Here is a 13,731-nt window from a genome sequence, read left to right on the forward strand (position 1 = left end):
TTTTCTGTTTTTCTTTTCCTCAGAGGAAGGTATTTATTATTCAGTGAACATACAGAATCTAAACTTAAATACATGGTCTAGTTTCCTGCTCTCTTTTCATCTTTTAACACAGTTGCAAGATGCAAACAACTCTGTAGTGTTTGCCATAGAGGCAGTTTAGGCATTATTTTGGCACTGACTCATTTGGTTTTCCCTTCTGTAACATGAAGCATCTGAGTTTCTGAAAAGTTTCTGAGTAATTTGTGAAAAACTATAAAACATATTAACTGTCTTTGAAACCTGAGCCTTTTGCAAGTTCATTCAGAATTCATCATGATAATGCTGAGAAGAGAACAAGGACTGAAAAACCAAATTGTTTGTGGAATATGAAGAATTGGTAGCAATCTGTATTTCACATAGAATTTGTGAATTAAATCTTGCATAAACCAAACAGTAACTGGATTGCCACTGAGGAAAGATCTCTTCTTGGAGATCCCTCCTGTGTGGAATTTTCCCCTGTGAGTGTAGGATCTTCAGAGATGGGTGAACAGTCCTTTTTCCTTTCCTTGTAACACCTTTCTGTTTGCATTAGTCCCTCTGTCATTGTACCTCTTTTATTGCCTTTCCACCGAGCTAATCTTTCTGATTGTCACATTAACCTTCCTCAAAAAATAAAACAAAGTAAAAAAAAAAAAAAAAAAAAAAAAAAATTTTTAAAATTGTTATAATAGTTATTATGGCAGAGTGGTCAAATTTCCCCCCAGAATACATAAAGCTAAGCTTTGAGTTGCAGAGTGAAATGCAGCTTCAAAATTTCATATTTCCATTTTCCATTTCAGCAGTTCTACCCTGATATGTCTGAGGTTGGTGGGGAATATGGAACTGACTCAGGGATATCACTCCCTGGTGCAAAGAACCTATACAGTCATTTACACTAAGTCATATTGATGCTTGAGGGCAGTGGCTATTAGAAACGCTGCCACTCTAAAGTTGGAAGTATTTTGTATCCACTTTGTATAGACAGAAACAAAAAAGGACATCAGGGATCAAGTCGAGTGTTCTGTAATATCTCCTGGTATATGCCTTATTATTAAACTGCACTAGGAATGGACAATTCTGTTAATGCAGGAAGACATTTAGTTTGAAGAAAATACACGAACTCTTTAGAAAATACTACAAAGTGAAAATTACATGTTTAATACTAAAGATAATTAGGAAATTCATAGGAACACAAATAGTTTAGGTGTAACTTTAGAACTGGAAACAAGCGTACAGATGTTCTCTGTGGGACATTATGCTAAAGTGAACTGAATGATCATTGTGTCTAAACATTTCTTAATTCATTAATTAGCTGCTGCAGTTGCCAGAAATTTACTAAGAAAATGCAGAGAGAAGAATTAAAACAGCTGATTAAATTAAGGAATTACTTAGAAGCACAACAAATCTCAAGTAGCACCTCACGGATTTTGAGCTTACAAGTCAGTAGAAGGTTTGTGGTTCACAGTTGTTTCCTATAGCAAACTGTTTGGCACAGTTATCTCATCTCTCTGAATAAGGTGTCCTGCAAACAAGAGAGATCTTGGAAAAGTCAAGAAACACAAAGGAGTTCACTTTACCAAATGGGATTTGTTCTATTTTTAAAAGCAACCAAATGAACACAACAGTTTTTGACTGAAAATTCTTTCTCCAATTTCTGGGAGTGGAATGATAAGGTTAAGTGTATTTCAGATAAAAAAAATAGACTCGTGGTCAGGAAGAATTAAATCTCATGGAAGAGGTGAAATTTGTAGTTAACTTCTGCAGTACTAGCTAAAGTTCTCAGACAAAAGTGCTATCAAAGAGATTCCCCAAGAGCTAAGGCATTGCAGTAAATAAAACACTAATAATAGTAATCTCTCTGGAAAGGGATTGTTACAATATTCAATCCTAATGTGCGTACACTGCTTACAATACTTTACATGAATACTGGGATTCTTGTAGATTGACAATAAAGTAGTCCTCAGAATTATGAGTAATTATTAATTACACAAAGATTTTATTTTTTTTTTCAATTCCTTCTAAAAGCTGACTTTACATCTGGTGGAGCATAAACTTTGTCCCAGTTGGTCTCAGACAGTGCCTTAGTCAGTGGCATTTGTGAATGTAGCAGTTTCACCTAGTGGTAGTGAGTGTTAGAGTCAAAGAAGATGAGCTTACCATTTTTGAAATTGTTTTTAGGGGGCATTTGGATTCAGGTTCTTGAACTTATAGCAGATAAATAATCTTCAGAATGGGCATTCCTTGTAACTCAGTGGTAGTACTGCTGTACCCTGCCCAAGAGCACGTGCACTATCATTGAGATAAACAGCCTGCCAATGTTATGAATGTGTAAGGACTTTATAAAATCATAGATAAAGACTGATTAGATTAAACAATGGAGTAATTCTTGATAATTTAGCAGAAAATTGTAATACGCAATATAGAGTTCACTACTTTTATTTAAAAATTAAAATAATTCAATGTAAAGAGATTTATTTCAATATTTGTGATATTTCAGAGAAGAAAAACACAATGCTATTGTTGAGAAGAGGCATGTTGTGATAACTGAGAGACAGATGGCAGGAATACCACAATAAATGTTCATCAGGATTAGGCTAACACTTAATAGAGCACGTGATTCAGTTTCTGACAATGACAAATAATATGAAGCTGACCATTTCTGTCTGCCCATTCTTCTCATTCCTAAGGGTCCACTACCATTGAATTAGGAATGCTGGAGGCTACATTCTTGCTTGTTCCACTTGCTATCTGTTTATTCTGTTATGCAGAAACTTTAACCCAAGATGCCATCTGTTGTCCTCAGTCTCCCCTGGCAACAAGTGCCCAAGGTTGTGTAAAGTTATTCTTCATCTGTTCAGACTTACCTGACTAAAACCCATTGTCTCTGTATTCTTATACTGTGAGATTTAGTGAATCACTTAATACCACCTGCATGATTTTCTTGGTCATGCCTACCCTCAGCTGTCTACTCCAAACAATTTTTCAATATTTCAGGATTTTCAGATTTTGTTATTATTATTATTAATGTAAAACAACTTTTGTGTGGCTGGATCATATACTTGCAGGGATGGAGCATCCACAACCTCCTTGGGCAACCTGTTCCAGTGTGTCATCATCTCATTAAATGACTGCCTATTTTTTCTTAATTTAAAATGAACATGGCATCTCAAAACCCCAAATATCAGTTTCAGAACAGTTCACTGGGTCCCATAGTTCTTTTCTCTGTACAATGCCTGAAAAACACAGATGTTGTGTAACATGTGAATATTAAGCAGGTAAGATGAAAAGTCTCCCTCCAATCCCATAGCCAGGCTATTTGTTCTAGTGGAGAATTAAAAAAAAAAAAAAAAGAAAAAAAAAAAAGCAGGAACAATTCCCAAGGGCTTTCACATGTGTAATCACATGCAGCCAGTTCAAAACATTGCTGACAGCATATTCATCCTCAAAGTCACAACGGTACAGATAGTGACATTAATCTGTTGCATGTTGGAACTTGTCATTTCCCTGCTTTCTTGAAGGAGTGAGCAAGTAGCCAGCTAGTTGCCTCATTCTGAATAGGGGAAAGAAAAGTTGAGGGTACCGAACCTTTGAAGAGATTGTAACATTTTAGCAAATGCTTCTTGGGAGTGAGATGAGAATGAAGAACTGTTCTTCATCTCAGTACTGGCCAGGTGAAAATGCATTTATTGCATTCAAGTGTGGACTTGTTGCTTCACATTTCCTGGAGGCGAGCAGGGATAAAACGAACAGACAAGAGTTTTTTGGTTTTTTTTTGAAACATTCCAGTCATTCAGGGAGAAGGTTGTACTGATACTGCCCCCTGAAACTGAATAACTTCGGGCTTTTTCCTCCTTGGTCTTCCAAAGGTATTTGGGGTTTCTTCAAGGCACAGTGCACCCAGCAGAGGAGAGCAGAATGAGGAACAGGGCTGCACTGACCCCAAAAGACCCACTGCAAGATATAACTCAGCCCAAAAGCAAAATGTCCAAAAATGTGGATGAAGAACACATTGAAATCTTATTTATATATAGGGTGACTAGCTATGTTTTTTGTCTTTTTTTATATAACCTATTTAAAAGGAAAGTGTTTTTCCAGTCGATTTTACAAAGGGGGAGATTACAGTGATATAATTATCTGTTTCTATTTCTGCCAACGCTCTCTACATGTTAATATTTTAATGTCTGTAATTTTCATAAAAAAAGGATGTGCAGCATGCCATCTCATCTCCCACAGACTTGAATTCTCTCTAGCCTTCATGAACTGCCTTTGTGCACTCCCCAGCAATAAAGGTTTTTCTCAATATGGCAGCATGAATCACTGTTGATGAGCATAGCTAATAATGTCAGATTCACAGAAGGCAGAAGCAACGTCTCTTATTTTACTGGTGTCCTCAGGACATGGTTCAGCAACAGGATAAGAGTGAAAAAGATGTAAAAACTAGGCATGCTGCTGAGCATAATAAGGACAAAAAAATAAAGCAAAATCTCAGAACAGATTTGAGGATGTCCAAATATTAGTCCTATAAATGCACCCCATGCTGTCAAAATAGAGAACAAAAGGATATTCATTTCTTCATAGTCTCCTCTTCCTTCTTGCCACATATGTTGTACCACTGTGTTGTGCTAACCATCCGTATGGCTCCAGAAATAGAAAGATATGCTTACCAGCATCCTGCAATAACACACCACCTCAAAAGATAGTAAAAAGCACGATGCAGACCTGAACTCTGCACGTGTACACAAAAAAGACAGAAACAAGCAACCAAGATCACTGCTGAAAGTTTGAAAGTATAAATTCAGCTGTGAATCAGCACTTAGCCAACATTTGAGAAGACTAGGCTGCTTTTTTACATGAACAATTATTAGTCTCAAGTATATAAATCCAAGGTTCGGTAGTTCAGATGCTACTTATGGTTTTTTTTTCAATCCAGAAGACTAGCCTGAATTAATAAATGTGGGGTAGAGATGCATTACTGAAACCAAAACCAGAAAGGTTCTCCTATAAACAAACAAAGCAAAACAACAACAACAACAACAAAAGCAGAAAATTTAATATTTCCAGTCTGAGAAGTGTTGTTACAAATTGTATGTGAATTCCTTTGGGAATTAAACTTTTGAAAGTCAAATGCAAAATGTAATTTTCCTACCTAATGCAGGTAAGTTTTCCTGTAGATGGAGCTTATGGGAGTAATAATTATATAAGAATATTTAATGTAAAAATGCAAAAAAAAAATTTCTGCTATTTGGGTTTTTTGGGATATTTGTTTATTTATTTGCCAAATTTATTGCTTTAATAGGACACCACATTGTTTGGTGATGCTTTTTTACATCAGAAGGATATTAAAAACATCATTTATTCACTTAATCTTTGCTGTTGTTTTTTCCTTAACTTCATTTTGAGAAATAAAATTTCTCTTTTGTGTTGGTAGTATTAAAAAAATAAGTACTTGGTTTTCTTTTCAAGCTTGCCAACTTACCAGTTTGGCTAGATGTCAAGCATTCTTGTGTTTATAAAGAAAAATAAAGGAGAAATCAAAATAAATTCAGTTTATTCACAACTTTTATGCAAAAGCTGTAATAATGTGCTTCTGAAATTATTGTATTAATTGAGAAAGCATTAATGCTAACAGCAATTTGCATAAATTTTGCAGCAAGTATTGTGCCAATTCAGAATTATAACTTGCCTTCAAAATAATGGCCTTTTAGAATCTAGTGTAATGTTCTTTGGAATCAAAGTGAGTTTCTGAAATGCAGTAGGTTCTATTTCCTGTGTATCAAAAAGCATAAGAACTGACATCTGAGAAACTACAACCTTCCCTTTCACAGATATTCCAGTAATAAATAAAAATACGATATATTTTTAACCAGAATGTATTTTTCTCATCAGAAGCTAACACTTACATGTTTTATCTGCACTCTTATTCCTGACACTGGAAATGTCTGATCCTTTAGATATTTGATTCTCAAGGAATCAAGCTGGCTCATATCCAGCTTTTAACTACCAGAACCCAAAAGTCCTCCTCTACAGGGCTGTTCTTAATGAGTTCTTCTCCCAGCTTTACGCTTGTCCTTGTTGGATTTCATTAAGTTCTTGTGGACCCACTTTTCAAGCTTGCCCGGACACTTTTGGATGTCATCCTTTTTTTCTATTGTATCAACTGCGCTGCTCAGCTTGGTGTCATCAGCAAACTTGTTGATAGTACACTGAATCTCACTATTTAGGTCACTGATAGATGATGTAAAACAGTAAAGCTACCTAAGTTTTACAGATAATGTCTTTACAACAACAAATCTTTATTTACATGGGAAGTCAATGGGTTTTTTGTTTGTTTGTTTGGTTGGTTTTTTGTTTGTTTGTTTGTTTGTTTTCCACTGACTTAGCTACCATATAAATAGTCATTTCTAGAAAACATTCTTGAGTGGTACTGTGTACCATTTTATTTGGAGGAGAATCTGTGAGCTTAAATTTAGAAATTACTACAGGTTTACTGGAAGTTAAAGTGAAATCCATGCCTTGAAGTTCATTACAGACTGTGGTGTTTTTTGAAAAGTGAATTTCGTTGACATAAGCAAGAAGAATAGGCACAGAACCAAAAACTTTAGCACCTGTCTGTGCTAAAGCTCACTATGGAGAAGCTCTGCAATGAAAATCGGGTTAGTTCATCAACAAGATTTCCTGGTTTGCAACTTACATCAGCCATTTTTTGGAGCCTTTCAACGCCAATCTAGGCTAACCAGCCCATTCTCAAATTGCCCATTCTTCCTTGTCTCTAGCCAGGTGCAAACTTTCCTGGAGAATCACAGGGAGGAATAGCTGTAGGGACACCTTGCAGGCAAGATGTGAAAATGACTTTGATGGAGCCCCTACTGCATCGCTTCAGGACACAGCTGAGATGGGCATGCTTCTAGTGGGTTTAGTTCACAGATGTTTTATTAGCTCAGCTTTTCTCTGTGTCTTCCAGATCAGTCCAGCAATTTGCTGGTGATATGATGTGAACAGTACAAGTTCTGGGCTAGCAGCTGCATGCAGCTCACAGTCCTCAAATGGCCACTCAGACTGTCTGGAGGTGTTTTGTATCACAATCCAGGTCACTCAGCTATGGTGCTCTTCAAATCCCTACTGAAATCTGAGGGGTTCTTGATCAAGAAAATGTCCTTGGTGAAAGGCAAAGGGAAGCAAATTATCAAAAACTGTTTTGCATTCTTAAAGAGAAATTTTGGTGAGAAGTGATCTTGCAGGGCTGCAGTGAAGACCCAGAGGCATTACTAAAAATGTTGAAAGCTTGCCTCATTTTTCAGGCAAGGGTAAAGACTATACCTCAAGGCTATGTTCTCTGACATTTGGTTTGTTTGTTTTATTAATTCTGCTTGATTTATATACTTTCTTTTAGGTATCTTTGTTTAGCATTTATATTCTTTCTTGAGTACTATTTTATGGGTAGAAAAGACTCTATCACTATCTTTTAATAGACTCTTCATAAGTTATTTTGTTGTGGATGAAACACGACAGTACTTTAATTATGTAAGTATTGTGTCAAAGCTTTCTGTATGATAGCTGGATTAATTAATAAGTAAATTTTCAGAACAAGAAGAGTAGAGCCTATCTTAAATTAATTTAATTAGTGAAATCCCAATGGCTGCTTGTCTTATTTTATATGCATTTTTTCTGCTTTAAATTATTTTTCAAATTCCAGAGAAACAGAGAATAAATATCTTTGAGTTACAGAGATGCTGCATTTATATCCCTGGAAATTTTAATAGAGTGAACTTAAAGGGCTTACAGCCAACACTGTAGTTTGGAATTCATTTTCTAATTTATTTAGATAACTGATGACATGAATTTCTTTCCTCTGGGGGGGGGGGAAATAAAATCAATTTTAAGACATTTGCTAACATAGTTGAAGTTAATTGTTAAATCAGTTGCCTAATGTACATCTAAATTGCGGGTTGGAATAGAGAGATATTCACATATGCTTGTGCTCCGAACAGATTGAAAGTTTAAATTATTTTATAAGAAGATACAGGAAAAGATCAGAAAGATTCTGTTGGATTGCAGGATGTAACAGTTTTGTAACTGTTCTGAGGATTTATCCCCCTTAACTTGATTTGTTTATTTAAACAGAAAGTTTAGTAAGATTTAAGTAACAACAAAAGACAAAAGTAACAGCAAAGCATTGATATACTTAGAGAGGTTATTACGTATGTATGCATTTTCTGAAAGTTGAAAACCTGGTTTATTTTTGTGCAGGGATTCTTGATACAGCTTTCATTAGGAAAGTAGTTAATAGTGTTAGTATCGTAGAACTTAGGATGCCAACAATTAAATAATTACAGTAATCGTGTTCTTAGATTGAAATTCACACAGACTGCTACAGCAATGAGAAAGCTCATAAAAATTGAACAGAACAGCCCAAGCACGTGAAAGGCGCTGGGGGGGACGGAGACTGTCAGTTGCATTCAACAGAGTAAAGTCCTGGGGATGAAAAAGTAACTGTATCAACTGATCTGTTTGACACGATGTTTTAAATGTCTGAAGAGTGTCAGAAGAGAGAGAGTCTGCAGTGTATGTGGAGGACTGAGTGTGAGTAAGTGTTCAAAAGTATTTATGTGAGACCATATTGAACCTGCAAGGGAAGACTGCCCTGCAAAGGCAAATTGGCAGAAAGATAGAAAGTGAGAGATCATAGAGAAGAAAATGCAAGATCACTGTTGACAGAATTATGCTATTTTAAAACAAGACAAGAGAAGTACAAGATGTTACAAAAACGCAAAGATGTTCCTACTGCAAATGAAAAAATACATGCTGAGATGATTTGTGCAACTGTGAATACTGGGAAGCAAATGGTGAGGGGAAAATCTACTGAATTATCTCCTTGCTATTTTTTTTTCTTTTAAACTGCAATGCCTGTAAGCAGCCCCACAGAGAACATATTCATAGGCACAACATCTTCTGCAAACAAGAACATAACAGAACCTCATCATCCTGTACACAGAGTCTGTCTTTCTGAAAAGTAATTGTACTGGTAATACAGGGAGACAGAATTGTTTTACTTCTCATCTCTGCTTACCCCATCATGATATTGTGATCCACCTGTCCCAAAGTAATGTGTCTGCACTGAACAGAGTATCTAATCAACGTTCAGACTTTCTGGTAATTTTTCTGTTAGAGTTCTCCCAAAGGGTCCCTGGGGGCTTGCTGTCAAACCTTGATACATGCCTGAAGAGTGGCTCCTGGGTACATTATTGTCTCCTCTGCACAACTTTTCTTCTCTAAACTCTTGATGTGTATGCCCATGGAGAACAGAGTTTTCGTACTGGTCACAGAGACGTGTCTAAACTGTACTAGGGCCAGCCCTGGAGAAACCATAGGCCAATTTCTGTTGTTGAATGTGCCTATCCGTTGACCACAAAACGAGGCCAAAATTTGTCTTCCAGTCTGGCAAATGCCATTTACATTATGTGGAGTGAGATTTGCTGTTACCTGCAAAAAAAATGCTAACAACTATTCTAATAACTTAATGGAAAAATGCCAGAGCACTGTTTGTTTTTTTCTACACCAAGTAAATGAAGTGCTGCTCTTAAAAATAGAATGTTGCCAAGTATAATATACCTAGAAGCAGTCTGTGGTAAAAAATAAATCTAAGATGAAGGGACCAAAGAACACTCTGAATGGTACTTACAGAGGTTTTCTACGAAGATTTAAAACCAAGAAAAGCTGAAAGTGTGGACTGCAAAGTTTTCAGAGATTTAGATGTGCTCACTCTTGTTACCAGATTCCACACAGGTTTTAAGCCAGCTCATACTTTTCAAACCCTCTTCAGCTTCAGCCTTAAATGACACAGTGTACGAAGCCTAATTTTATGGCATTTAATTGCACAGAATACAATGCAATATAAGGTTTTTCCTTTGATTGCAGTTCTCCAGCAGCTTCTGACCCCTGGGAAGAAGTGTGGACATAGGGGCCATCAGAGGACATACAGGGGAGGGGAGTTACAAAAGCTGTAGCAGCTTGGCAATTGCACTGGTTCAGCACAAAGCCTGTCCTGTCACCATGCTAAGAGCCATGGCAGTGCTGTATCCTGCCCCTTACTACAGCTGCTTGCACAGGCTGCTGGCTTTGGCACTGCTGGGGGAGCAGGCAACACACTGAGTAAAGGACTTCTTCAGACACCATTCACGACAGCTGACAACCCATGACAAAAGTTCTAGGTAAAAATGAAAGTCTTTATTTTTAAAAATAAATAATACATTGATTTTTGTTACCTATTTCAAAACACAATTTATCTAATGTTTCTCAGCTTGGCTTCTGGGTGGCCCTACAGTCATACTCCAGAACCATAAGTGTCACTGAGTGCAGTCTAAGGATGTTCCTGCGCTGCTCTTGCTCTAAGAAACTGGTAAGGTTCCAGCCTTTAAATCTATTCCATAGGAAAGTTAAATGTAGACACAGGCTTAGTGCTGGTGTGCTGTCTCGAACTGGTTACTTTTAGGTACAAGCACTGACATCTCTGACTAAGAAAGAATCAGGCTTACCCTTTTAAAAATTATTTGTTTAAGCAAGTCTTTGACCTTCATATTCACAAACCAAAGGCTGAAAACAATGTCGAGTTGATGCTCAGAACTCAGTTCAAACAGAGCACTTCACAGTTTCAGGATGAATGCTCTCCTGCAGCAGCTGTAAAAAATCACCAAAAGCATTTCTCCCAGCATTCTCAAAGACCATTATTAGAGTACAGAAAACAGTTATTAGCCCTAAAGCCTCTCTTCCCTCTCTTAATTTAGTACCATGTTTTCCCCAGGGCTCCTGCTGCCTGTTTTCTGAACTTTTAAAGAAATAGTACACGTCTCCATAGATGTCTTTAAACTGTCTCTGTGATTGCCTTTTTATTACAACTTCAGAGCCTCTGCGCCTCAGCCCTGGATTCAAGAAGATATCTGATTTTAGATTGTTCAAGTTCAGTTGCTGCAAACCTCTCCTTATATTTTCACTTAGTCCAGTTTAATCTTTGATTAAAACTTTCTCAGCTTGCATCAGGAGATTACAAAATTACACTAAATTGACTAAGCAGGGGATAAACCAGCTTAACCAGGATTGTCTTTCAGTGGCCTTAAGCAGACCAATTCAAAATCAATTTAGGTAGATGTTTATAATGTTTCATTGAAGAGGAACACCAGTAAGAATATGTGGTAATCCTTCTAATTTGAGGCTAAATTGCTACAGGAGCAAATGCCTTATTTTATCAAAGCAGAGGCACAAAGAATACCCTGAGCAGCGGCCATTAAATGATAGAAATTTCCTAGTTAACCCTTTACCAGTTTTCTTCCTGCATGCACTAAATCCAGGGTGGTTTGCTTACACATATAATCCTCACACTGCAGCATATTGTATCTATGGAAGGTACTGTGTCCAGAAATTACTGCTGGCAAAATATATGGGTAGAGTTACCAAAGATGTGCAACAGTGAAGAACAAGCCCCTGAGCTGAACAGAGCCTGTTAAGGAGATTATAGAACACTGAAGTTGTCAGCAAAGAGAAATACAGAGACACCATAATGAATCTCATGAGTAACATATATTTTGCAGCATTAGCATCTTTGTGTTTCAATATATTTCTAATAGTGTTTTATATGACTCAATTAAAATGTAGGCTCAAGAAATTTCTTCTATAAAAGAAACCATAGAATCTCTGTGTCACTTAAACTTGCAGTATACTAGCTGGTACTCACGATTCTCTCCCTTTAACATTATGAGACGGTGTGAACATGGAAACTGACTGGCATAGTCCTGAGTAGATCAGCAGAACAAAAGGTGTGCCTTTTTTTTTTTTCCCCCCCACAATGAATATGAAATGAATACAGCTTATAACATCTACTCATACATTTTTGAGATAACTGCAGAACTGATGATTACAGCACTGTAAGTTTAGTTCTCAAGATAACTGGCATAAATGTCTTTTGCTGTAGGTGGCAGGACTTTTTTCTTAAGAAAAAGAAAACAGATATAATTCATCCACATTCCCTACAATCCTAAATGAATTTGTGAAAGGAGCATTCCAGTGCCTGTCTGTTTAAAATCGTGTCTCAGACACTGAAGAGTGATACTTCACCATTTGCTCCCAAGTGGTTCATGTCATTGTCCCATTCACCATCTTCATCCCACTGCCCTATGACAATTTATAGAAAGTCAAATGCGATCATCAGCAAGTAGAATTATTTAAAAAAACAAAACAAAACAAAAACATGGGAAAATTTCATATAAGAGATCTTCAGTAAAATATAACTTTCATAGAAAGGACTTCATTTAAATGTGATGTTTATGCAATAACTCATATTTTGTATCTGGGCATCACAGCCATCTGATGGTTTTCAGAGATTCTGTTGAGTTTTTAGCTGGTGTCTGCCAGGAGGCCCACCATGGCCATGCTGTATCACAAGGCATTCAGCCTTCTCAGAAGCGTCTCCATTCTTTCTACATCCTTCATTCAGTTCATGCAAAAACCCCAACAGTACCAGCAACAACCTCCTGAAATTTATACCTGACTTAATTAGGAGGCCCAATGGCTCTGGCACCGCAGTATTTTGCCCTGCTTCAGTCTAAATGGGTGCAGGTGGTTTGAAGGAACTCCAAGCAGTAGACTAAAAGCTGCAACACTCTCTCAGTGACTAAGAAAATAGAACAAAGGCTGGTACATCTTTGCTTCATTTGTTTTATGAGGTATAATCTGATATGGTATCCTGTCTGTCTGATAGTGTGACCTGTAAGGTACCTTTTACACCATACCTTGTGTGATAATTTCCCAAGATTTGCAGGATACGCTGCAATGTGTAAAAATTAAATGTGTGCATTTATATGCAGTATATAAATTTCCCATCAAACTGACGTAGAAACAATCTTCCAAAAAAAATACCAGTGCAATTTTTGTTGGCAGTACACAATGCATTTCACTTATCTCTGTAGGTGAGTAAAATAAGCACTTACATAATACTTTTGTGATTTGCACTACCTGCTGCATTTCAGCCTTTCTTAATGAAACACTTTACCTGAAAGTGGTGAATTGGAGGTACTAGAAATTGGTGAAAAATAACAACCTCAGCGCATCATGAGTTTAACTTCTTCATTTGAAATGTAAGCTAAATGGACACTGTTCTGATATCTTTTTTTGTGCCTGAGATGATCCCTGCTGAATTCTTCTGACTTGTATGCTATCATCACCGCAGCATTTCAGTGAACCACAAAGGGTAGATATTACAGCTCAGGCAAAGCAAGCTTGCGGTATTGATATACACATACTCCCAGACTCAGAGCCAGAAATGACAGGAGATCACCTGGGAGCTCTCTGTACTCTCAGTGAACTATTGTTCACTGGTATTAAAAGTATCAAAGAGGAAGGATCCATGAGAAATAAAACGTTTTTCAAAACTTCTGAAATGTTTTCCTCTGCTTTCTTTTCCCTAAAGGACTGAAAGCAACCACATTAAAATTTAAATCAGGATCATTTCACTTTGTGTGCACCTTCACATTACTGTATCCTTCAACCTTGGCTGCTCAAAGGCAGTTTGGAACGTAAATCACATTGATTTCAAAGAAACACAGGCACCAAAATAGCTTTGCAGATCTAGACCTCAATGCTTTTTCAGCAGCTCTGTTTGAAATGGATGGAAAGAGGTGGAAAGAGGCCACTACAAAAAACAGAATCTCAGATGGTTTAAATGAG

Source organism: Coturnix japonica, chromosome 3, assembly GCF_054131305.1.
Source record: "Coturnix japonica strain WE chromosome 3, WE-NBRP24, whole genome shotgun sequence".
Taxonomy (NCBI): Eukaryota; Metazoa; Chordata; class Aves; order Galliformes; family Phasianidae; genus Coturnix; species Coturnix japonica.